This window comes from Otolemur garnettii, unplaced genomic scaffold (assembly GCF_000181295.1).
Source record: "Otolemur garnettii isolate 467f Iridium unplaced genomic scaffold, OtoGar3 scaffold00110, whole genome shotgun sequence".
Lineage (NCBI taxonomy): Eukaryota > Metazoa > Chordata > Mammalia > Primates > Galagidae > Otolemur > Otolemur garnettii.
The window spans coordinates 155,963-163,282 of NW_003852505.1; the positions used below are offsets into that span (position 1 = coordinate 155,963).

General features: G+C 38.7%; 1 pseudogene; it reads right to left on the reverse strand.

Moving 5' to 3' along the window:
• Positions 1-2,067: 2,067 nt before the first annotated feature.
• On the reverse strand, positions 2,068-5,303 carry LOC100954432 (annotated as a pseudogene).
• Between the last annotated feature and the right edge of the window lie 2,017 nt (positions 5,304-7,320).

Genomic DNA, 7,320 nt, shown 5'->3' on the forward strand with positions numbered 1-7,320 from the left:
ATCTACTTCCTTCATATTAGTATTGAGTGCATTGGATTCTTGCTTCTCTAGACCTCCCATTTGATCCTTCAATCCCATTACTACGCATCTACCCAGAAGAAAAAAAATCATTCTATCATGAGGAGATTTGCACTTAGACTGTTTATGGCAGCTCAATTTACAATTGCCAAAATGTGAAAACAACCAAAATGCCCAGGAATGGATTAACAAGCTGTGGTACATGGATACCATGGAATACTATTACTTAATTACTAATACTTAACAGGAATGGATTAACAAGCTGTGGTATATGGATACCATGGAATACTATTCATCCATGGAAGTAGTTACTTCTTGAGCATAAAGGCCTAATTGATTGGTATGTCAGATCCAGCCTCTAAGAGATAAATGTACTTGATGAGTTGACGGTATTTGATTTTTGAGTCTATACAAGTCTGAGCACCAGGTCTTGCACACTCAAAAAAATAATGCCACCTATGACCTATTCTAGTTATAACATCTCTCCATTTCTTGCTTTTTCCTAAATAAAACTATTTGCTTCAGAATTCTAGAGGCATTTGCTGAATTTATTTATTCTTTCATAAGCTTCATCTAACAAACTGGATGGGGAGTTGGTGAGACCAAAATAGTAGTAACAAGGACTGTTAATAATTTCTCTATGCTTCTTAAAAAAGGCTAAAACTTAGGGAGAATATCCATGATCAGTTCACTCACTTTGTTTATCCACAGGTTAGGCTCCACCTAAAACTGCCAGTCTGAAGGCTATTAAAGCCAGAGGATAACATAAGTAAAAGTAAATTAGAAAGTTTTGTTTTTCCTAATAAATACTTAGTGATCATTTTACTCTAATGTACTCACATTTACAAACCAAGACCAAGTATCTTTTTTCACAGGGAAATATTCACCTAAATGCCAGCCAATCCCACAATCCTGCACCAAAAAATCATGTCCTCTACTCCTTCGTTAAATGTAGCGGTGACAGATTAGCCTTTACTACTGCTAGAGAAACCCAGAATTCAATTTAATATAATCAATATTAGGGACAGAATATGGGGAAAAATACTAAATATCACTTTCTAACACTTAGCAGGACATTGTCACCTGCCGTAACCCCAAACACAATTCTCTGAAACTTTTAATGGCCTCAAACTATAATATTCTCCATATCACTCCATTTTGGCTCATGGAAAAATACCAACACTCTCCCTGTCCCTGATTTTTATTATTATGAGTCATATTTCACCCCAAAATCTAGTAAGTTAGTTAGCTACCATGTCAAATATTTCATGCTTTCTCCTACAAATCACCCTTCTCATTCCCTTGTGTGTTAAGCAGAATAATTCCCATCAAAGATGATCATGTCCTAATCTCTGGGACGTTAAAGTATGTTAGGTTAGATGGCAAAATATACTTTGCAGATGCAATCAAATTATTGAATTTAAAATGCAAAGATTACCCTAGAATTTCTGAGTTGGCATAATCTAATCACATAAATTCTTTTTATTTTTTACTTCATATTATAATGCAAAAGTTGAATATGTTTTTAGGTACAGAATGAGTAGGCTGGTGAGTACTAAAAGTGGTGTAATACAATATGGTGTAAAAATAAAAATACAAGATAATATACGTACATAGTTATTCAAGGACAGAAACAAACCAAGTATAATGTACCAATAACAATTTCCTTCAAGGTCAAACAATTATACTAATCAGGCATTTCTCATAAGCCTGATTTATGGTCGCATAGGTTGGGGAAAGTCAAATGGCTACCAAAAGTAGGATATTTTAAAACATAACGTCAAATGAAGCATATATTAAAACAAATGCATTAGACATGATAAATAGGTTAAACCCTGGGTAGTTTTAAGGTATATGGGTTGTTACAGTTTGGCTGGCTTCAATCGGTATTTGCCCACTATTTCAGTTTTCAATTCATGGCCCTGAGGGCTGTGTGCCAAATTCAACAGACCTTTTATTGTATCACTATAGCAGATTAATAGTTATGATTGTTTAGTGAACGTATTAACTGATAAGGCACAAAAAGTTTTCATGATAAAATAATAAATTTCAATCTTACTTTATTAAGCAGCATATAACAAATAGCTTTTAAATGTTAAATATTGTTATGGCCATGGAGTTTCATTACATGAAACTTCTATTCACACACAACCACAGGTAAGTTTGTAAAATATCTTCTCATGTAAACTCTCATTTTGGTCTTTAGCAGCACATGTGGAGAGAAATATATAGCCACGGAAGAATTCATGAACCACTTTGCAATCTACTTCATTACAAATGAAAGACATCTGTTCTTCATCTGCAAACTCTACAGAGACCATTTTGATTTCCCAGTGCCCAGTCCACTGTTTCATGTTGCTGAAATGCCACATTTTAATAGTATCTCCTGTGCTGGCATCTATCCTACTTAGTCTTTTGTAAGCAATTCCAATAATTTCTTCTTTTTTGCCCACTTGCAACTTTGCAATGAAGTGCGTGATACCAAATTCAGGTAAGGACTGCCAAGCTTGAATAAATCTCATCTTGGCTTCAATTAAACTCATTTGAGCTACATTCTGAAGAGCCTCCAAGATTCTTGTCATTATCTGCTTGTTTTTATAATTTTTTAGATATCAAGGGGACACCAAACATTCAGGGTTAATGTCAGTTGTGTTCTGCTCTGGTAGTAACTGAAGATCTGGGTTTATTTTTATTTTTTATTAAGTCAAATATACATAGATCATGAATACATTTATGCATATGTGGGGTACAATGTGCTGATTTTTTTTTTATATACAATCTGACATGGTTACATTAAACCAATGAACATAGCTTTCACCTCATTTACTTGATTATTGTACCAAAATATCTCTGTTCTACACTTCACAGATTTGATTTGTACCCTTGTCATATGCTCCATAGGTGTGATCCTGCCTTTTACCCTCCCTCTGTCAAACTTCCCCCTTCCCTTCCCACTGCATTTATCTCCTTCATCATGGGCTATAGTTGTGTTCTATCGTTCATAAGAAAGTGTGAGTAAATATAAGTAGGTTTCATAGATGTACTGAGTACATTGGATACTTTTTCCTCCATTCTTGAGACATTTTACTCAGGAGAATATGTTTGAGATCCCTCCATGTAAACATAAAAGAGGTAAAGGCTTCGTCTTTTTTAAGGCTGCATGGTATTCCATGGTATACATATACCACAATTTATCAATCCATTCATGGGTCGATGGGCACTTGGACTTCTTTCATGACTTGGCTATTATGAATTGAGCTGCAATGAACAATCTGGTGCAAATATCTTTTTGCAAACTGATTTTTGGTCTTTTGGATATACTCCTAGTAGCGGAATTGCAGGATCAAACAGCAGGTCAATTTTTAGATCCCTGCGTGTTCTCCAGACTTCTTTCCAAAAGAAACATACTAGCTTGTATTCCCACCTTATAAAGAGAAATATGAAACTTTGAGAAAAGAAATAGCCGAAGATGTCAACAAATGGAAAAACATACCATGCTCATGGCTGAGAAGAATCAACATTGTTAAAATGTCCATACTACCCAAAGAAATTTACAGACTTAATGCAATTCCTATTAAAGCACCTCTGTCATACTTTAAAGATATGGAAAAACTAGTACTTCATTTTATATGGAATCAGAGAAAAACTCAAATAGCCAAGACATTACTCAGAAATAAAAACAAATCAGGTGGAATCACACTACCAGACTTCAGATTATACTATAAATCTATAGTGATCAAAACAGTATGGTATTGACACAAAAATAGGTAGATATATGGAATAGAATTGAGAACCAAGAGATGAACCCAGGCACTTATCGTCATTTGATCTTTGATAAGCTTATCAAAAACTTAAACTGGGGGAAAGACTCCCTATTTAACAAATGGTACTGGGAGAATTGGCTTGCAACTTGTAGAATATCTGGGTTTAAATGCTTCATTTTCAGAAAGAAAAGAATATTCTGAACTTCTAGGCCAAAAGAACTGTCTGCCATGGTCTTACCTTTGGTGGCTAATCTTCAGGCTGCCATCCAATGTGCATACTGCTTTTCTTTGTCTCAATGAAGCCAGATTTCATTCATGCCCTCTGCAAATGGAATTAGGAGTTTAATGTGAAATTTTTGTCCTGAAACCTTTATATCTGGGATAACTTCCTCTGAGGTTCATCTGGTGATCTGATGTGCCCCTGGATTCTTCTTTGCTCTTGCAGCATGAAACAGATATGTCTTTGAAGGTGCACCAGTATCGCTTGTAACCTTTCAGGGTCGGCTTTTTTGGCTTGAAAACTTTAATATAGTCAACAAACTCAGGAATTGAAGTAATGTCACCCCAAATTGTTGTTTTACTCCCTTAATCTGCATATCAGAAAGAGCAGCATCGACTTTATCAACTTCTTTGTCACTGTTGTTCAAATGTTCTCTGTTGTGATCAACAACTTATTGATATGATACTGCAAAGCTGCAAACATCATCATTCCTTCTGTGCATTCAATTTCTTCTAAGAGAATAGCTTATTTGACCTGCTCATAACGCTGTTTGATTCTGATTGCATCATACTTTAAATTCAAATTTAAAAAGCTCTAATACTTGAATCAGAGAAGCAAGGCTTCATTTTTCTTTGTACCTTGTTCTATGATAGATATTGAAGAATCAAGCAATCCTTGCTTGATTTTTGCTTTATCAAAAATAGCTTGAGGCTCGAACATTTTTGCCAAGTTTTCTGGCAATGTGATTGTCTTCTGATAATGCACTTTCACCAAACCAGGCAGAAGTTGGGGACAAGGGACTTCCATCATGAGCATCATAATTTGGGGTCATTGTTTCATTATAAAGTCCTGGGATTGAATACATATTTCCTGACCCAGTAGTGGTAAGATGATCCCCTAATTGAAGTACCTCATCTTCATACTGATCATCTAGCTTTTTCTTTTTTTCCTTTGTTGGATCTCTGGGCTTTTTTAAAAGAGAAAGTTCTTCAGGGTGTCTGATACTAAAAGTCTTAAAGATTTCATAAAGAGTTCTGAAAACTCTAATCAGAGAAATTCACTTACACCTTCACATACTTCATGTTAGGAAGTTGCAGGCAGAGCAGTTTGTGATGGGGTGTGAACTGAAGCTTGTCATCTGGCTGAATACCATACTTATCCAAGGACCAATGTGTCTTAAGAAGCCAAGTTCTTTTCTCACCAGAGAGCATTGTCAGGTCAATCTTTTTTTACATTGAGTTTCTCCACCAATTAAGCATCACCTAGCCAATGTGCACCTTCCTGTTACTCTCAGATGACATGGTGGTTCAGGTCCCTCATGTGACACTCAGTTCTCATGTCCCCTCAGCATAGCATACATCCAACTTCTTCTTTTTCTTCCCTTTTTTTTGAGACTGAGTTTTAAGCTGTTGTCCTGGATAGAGTGCAGTGGCGTCACAGGAACCTCAAACTCTCGGGCTTAAGCGATTCTCTTGCCTCAGCCTCCCAAGTAGCTGGAACTACAGGCGCCCGCCACAACGCCCAGCTATTTGTTGTTGCACTTGTCACTGCTGTCTTTTTAGCTGACCAGAGTTTGAACCTGCCACCCTTGGTGTATGTGGCTGGTGCCCTGCCAACTGAGCTACGGGTGCCAACCATCCAATATATTGATTCCTTCTGGAGCCATTGCTCATTCTGCGTGCTCCTCTCACTGCCTGCCTGTGGCGCCGCAGCAGCAAGGGTTGGGTGGCTGCAGCGTTTGCGTTCTATTCCTCAGCCAATGCAAAGCAGCTTCCAGCCCGAGCCTCTAATGGAGTCTATTTGGCGCTGTCTCCACCCCTACCCCTCTCTCTCCCTGAGCTCCACCGCTCTCTCCAAGCCACCTCCACCAAGTCCTGTCAGGCCTGGGCGCTCAGGTTTCTTCCTCCACAGCCCCAGGAACAACAGGAGCGAGCATTGCAGGCCTAGCCCTTCCTCCCCTCCCGCGGCCAGGCTCCAGAGAGGGGGGTGTGCAAACTCCGGAGCAAGGCGCTGGGGACGCCGGCAACTATGGCAGTAATCACATGAATTCTTTCTAAAAAAAACCCTAATTAATTAATTAATTAATTATTTTTGAGACAGCGTTTCACTTTGTCACCCCCGGTAGAGTGCTGTGGCTCACAGCAACCTCCAACTCTTGGGCTTAAGTGATTCTCTTGCCTCAGATTCCCAAGTAGATGGGACTACAGGCGCCTTCCACAATGCCCCCCCCCCTTTTTTTTCTAGTGACAAGGGAGGGTGGCTGGCCCTGGCTCACACTGGTCTTTAACTCCTGCGTTCAGGCTAATCCACCCTCCTTTGCCTCCCAGAGTGCTAGGATTACAGGGGTGAGCCACCGCATCTGGCCCAATCACAGGAATTCTTAAAAGATGTGACCCTGGCTCAGTGCCCATAGCAAAGTGGTTCTGTTGCCAGCCACATACACCTAGGCTGGCAGCTTTGAACCAGGCCAGGGCCATCTAAACAATGACAATGACAAAAAAAAAATAGCTGGCATTGTGGCAGGTGCCTGTAGTCCCAGCTACTTGGGAGGATGAGGCAAGAGAATCGCTTAAGCCCAAGAATTTGATGTTGTTGTGAGCTGTGACGCCACTGCACTCTATCAAAGGTGACATAGTGAGACTGTCTCAAAAAAAAAAAAAAAAGCTGTGATCCTGTTCTTGCTGTGTCAAGAGGGGGATGTAGTGATAGAAAGGTCAGAGAGATAGCAGCATGAGACTGATTTGATATTTCACTGCTGATTCTGGGAGGGAGAAAACTATGTATAAAAGCCAAAGAGAGGCATTTATATGCTATGGGTGGCCTCCAAATGAAAGCTAGCAGGGAAATGAAGATTTCTGTCCTGTAATAACACAAGATTGTTTAAGAACCTGACTTTTTATTTGTAATAAAACTTTACAAACTTGGAATTCTCTTAAGTCAGCAAGTGTCAAACACCTAGTTTTTAAATATGTTTGGCAACAACTGGTTGGGAGGGCAGTTAGGAGAAAGATAGGATCGCAGCCCTTAGATAACTTATAGTTTAACGTAGCTATTAGTAAACAGAGGAGATAACAATTAAGTTTGATTGTGGAGGCAGAAATGGATCATTATTACAGAAAGTATAACATTTGACCTAGGTCTTAAAAATGAGAAAGACATTCATGCAGGGTATATTTTAAGCAAATAGAATGGCAGGAACAGACCTAGAGATTACAAAGTTAAAAAAAAAAACCACCTCTGTAATAAAAGTAGAGCTTTCATTCAGTAAACATTTACTGGGTGCCTATATGTTCCAGCCCCTGTTTTAGGCACCAGAGG